We start from the raw sequence: 3545 nt of genomic DNA, 5'->3' as shown, positions 1-3545 counted from the left end.
TAGTTGTAATATTTCAGAAGTTTCAAAACATTTTGAGTTTTGAAGCAGCCAGGTGGTGGGAGACAGGTGAGAACCAGGGCTGCATTCCCAGTGGCTCTAAGCTCAGCCAGGTGAGGAGCACAGCCCTGGCTCTCTCTGCCTCCTGCGGCTGGGGTGAGAAGCCTATCACAGAGCTGCAATCAGGCTGGAGAAGGGAACTGAGCCTGATCACTCAGTTTCCCTCCCCAACCCTATGATCAGGATGGGGAAGGCAAGTTAGCCCAGCTGAGCTGAATTCCCAACCCCAGCCTGACAATCAGGCTGGGAAAATGAACTCAGCCCAGCTGGGCTGAGTTCCCCACCCCAGTGCGACTATTAGGCTGGGGAAACAATGGTTGGGCTGGGGTTGGGAACTCAGCTCAGCTGAGTTCATTTCCCCAGTGTGATGGTCAGGCTGTGGATGGGAACTCAGCCCAGCTGGACTGTCTTCCCTTCCCCAGCCCAATCTGGTGCTGGGGAGTGGAACTGAGCAATTGGGCTCAGTTCCCTTCCCCAGTCACAGGTGGCAGCACCAGCTTCCCTCCCTGGCACAGCTCTGGCAGCCCTCCCGGGATTGGGCCCCGATCTGCCTGCCAGATGAAAGAGGCTGTTTCGAGCTTCCCCATTATTATGAATGGATGAAATGTCGAAACAGCGTCAAAACAGCCTCACTGTTTCAATGAAGAGAAATAGAACAGCTGTTTTGACTCTAAATGAAATTAGAAACCAAACACTGTTCTGTTGAAACCTTAAAACTCTAGTCACAACGGAACAGTCCACAAGCATGTAGTAGAGCTAAATGTTCATTTCTTGTCCTGTGGCTTTGTTCCTGCAAGGGACTTCACACCTTTTAGTGAGTGGTGCTTAGTACCTGCAGTTCTGGATGATAGCTGGCAGCTCAGAGGGTTTGTCCTGAGACTGGAAATGGAGTAAAAAAGACTTTGTCTTTGGGATCTTACTGTTTCAAATTCAAATAAAAATATGATCAAGTATGACTACAATAAATTACTAGCAGATACTACCCTGTGGCATTGCTTATCTTATGTAGTGGTTTTATAACAAGTATAGCCACACAAATACCTTTAAAATATTGACTAAGCAAGTGGTACAGTTCTGTGATAGCTTATTATTTGGCTTTTTTGGGTTAGAGAACTATTTACTTCTGAATATTTGTACATAACAATGGGGTCACTGTTTGATTAGGGTCTCTAAGTGTACATATAATGCAAATAATTAATCAGCATAATCTTTTGAATTCATGTTTCTGACCCTTAACAAGAACTAGGAAGCACAGAAATGCATCAAACAATAATGGTAGTGTAAGAGTGATATTGTAGCCTCTCAGATAATAATAAGACTTTTTAACAGAGTACATAGCTGAATTACTAAAACTGTTTGATACAAGTTTTGGAAGAAGATTCAAATCACTTTGTTTTTTATTGCAGTCTGTTCTCCTGTTTTTGATATACTGGTATTATGTAGGAGAATATTATATAACTAGGAAAATTGGTGGAATATACCAATATTGATTTCCAGTCTTGTTTTGGATAAATGATAGCCTTTTAAACAGAACAAAGTCATCTATGAGCCATTGCAACCCACCGTGCAGCCAGGGCTTACCTGGGCTTTATCAAAGCCAGGGCCAGGTAAATGCTCAAATTGCACAAACTTTGAAACAGAGGTTTACTTCTCCTTTAATGTGAGATTCCCATTTCCTATCTCAAGGTTATCAAGGGCAGTGATAGACTTTCAAGCACAGGCCAACTGCCACCCCATTGGGTGTTTAGAAGTTTGACAGTCTCTGCACTGATCCTACCCCTTGCATAAAAATGGCTCTATCAAGGCTTTAATTAGAAATGAAATAGTCTTAAATGGTTTCCACACAGCTTGCCTTTCAAAGAGGTTCCAGTTTCACATAACTTCATATAAACAGAGAATCAGAAGATATAACCAAATACCACAGTTCCTGCTTACTAATTGCTATAAAGCAGAGCCATCTGCTTTATACAAAGTCCAGGTCAGGTAAATCTTATAAACTGTGACCTTTGGGGCTGAATGGGGACTTGTTCTTGATTATATAAAACTTTCTTAGGAAGTATTGGGAAAGTTTGGTGCAGATTCAGTCTGAATGGAAAATACAATTGGGTGGAATTCTATGCAATTTTAAGTGGACAGTTCTAAGCAGATAGATGATCTTTGATATTTTCCCCCCATCAAAGTTAATCTTTCATTTTGATTCGAAGCATAAATGGATTATTTCAGGTTTTAAAATGAATCTCACTGAATTGAAGGTAAAGGAATGATTTAAACATTAATTCATAACAATCAACAGCAAAATTAGCACCCTATTCTTGGATGAGGATTTCCCTCTTTAAGCAGTTGATTCCCTTCAGTTCATGGATATGTATGGCCCTTTTAGATAGTTCAGTTCACATGGCTCACCAGTGCAATGACAATCATTGCAGCTCAGCACGTACAGAAAAAGACTTCTTGGTCTTTGCAATAACTGTTTTGTTAGTAGTAACTTGCATCTGAAAGTATCTACTAAACACTGCAGACTTGCACCTTCCTCAATCTCTTGGTCATGCATCTGATAATACATGACAAGATGTGATTTGCTTTGTTGATGGCCTCGTTACACTGCCAGCTCATGTTCATCTTGAAGTCAACTATGACTCCAAGATCTCTCTCAGCCACTGAGCTACTGAGGAGGTTATCCCCCAACCTGTGGGTGTGCTTGGGATTCCTCCTTTCTAGGTGGAGTACCCTGCATTTATCTTTGTTGAATTACATCCTATGTTGTTCCGCCGGAGGCAAGCGGGGCCCGTGGTGGGAGGGGGTTAACCCCTGAGTGGGTGGGAGGAGGCGGCTGAGTGGAGCCGGGCTGGGTCAAGCCCATACTTCACCCAGCCCCCCAGGGAGCCACGTGAACAGGTGCGCTTGTCTGTTGGTGCGTGCGTTAGCGTGGAGTTTGCGCAGGAGGGTGCGCGGGAGGGCCCCTCAGGGTAGATAGTCTGCGGGTCCCCCCTCTGGCACCTCAGAGACGGCCACCCAGACGGAGCCCCTGCCTCCCAGCTGTGGGGGCTGCCTGTTGTTTTTTCAGGCTCTGGGGCCCGGGAGCTCCCCTTCTGGGGTCTGCTTCCTTTTGGGATCTCTGGCATGCCAGCTGGAGGAGCTCCAGGCCACAGTCCAGAGACTACATGCCATCAGGGACTGTGAGCAGGAGATAGACTCCTACCGCCAAGCCCTTCTCCCCCAGGAGCCGGAGGGTAGACCACAGTGTCCCTCCAGGACAAAAGAGGACTCCAGGACCTCCCGCTCTGTGCAGTCAGGGGCATGGACCAAGGTGGTCAAGGGCCCTAAGACCCACCTCACCAAGGCCCCTGCCCTGCTGGAGCTTAGCACCTCTTGCTGCTCCCGCAGAGCCTGCTGAGTTGCCAGCACCCACAGGCAGCACGAGCTCAACTGCAGCTACCGCCCCCGCTCTTCCCAAGACAAAATGTAAGGTGTTTGTTGTGGGAGACTCC

The sequence above is a fragment of the Gavialis gangeticus genome, unplaced genomic scaffold, assembly GCF_001723915.1.
Source record: "Gavialis gangeticus isolate Ggan-Ray unplaced genomic scaffold, GavGan_comp1, whole genome shotgun sequence".
NCBI lineage: Eukaryota > Metazoa > Chordata > Crocodylia > Gavialidae > Gavialis > Gavialis gangeticus.
This window is presented reverse-complemented; position numbering follows the sequence as displayed.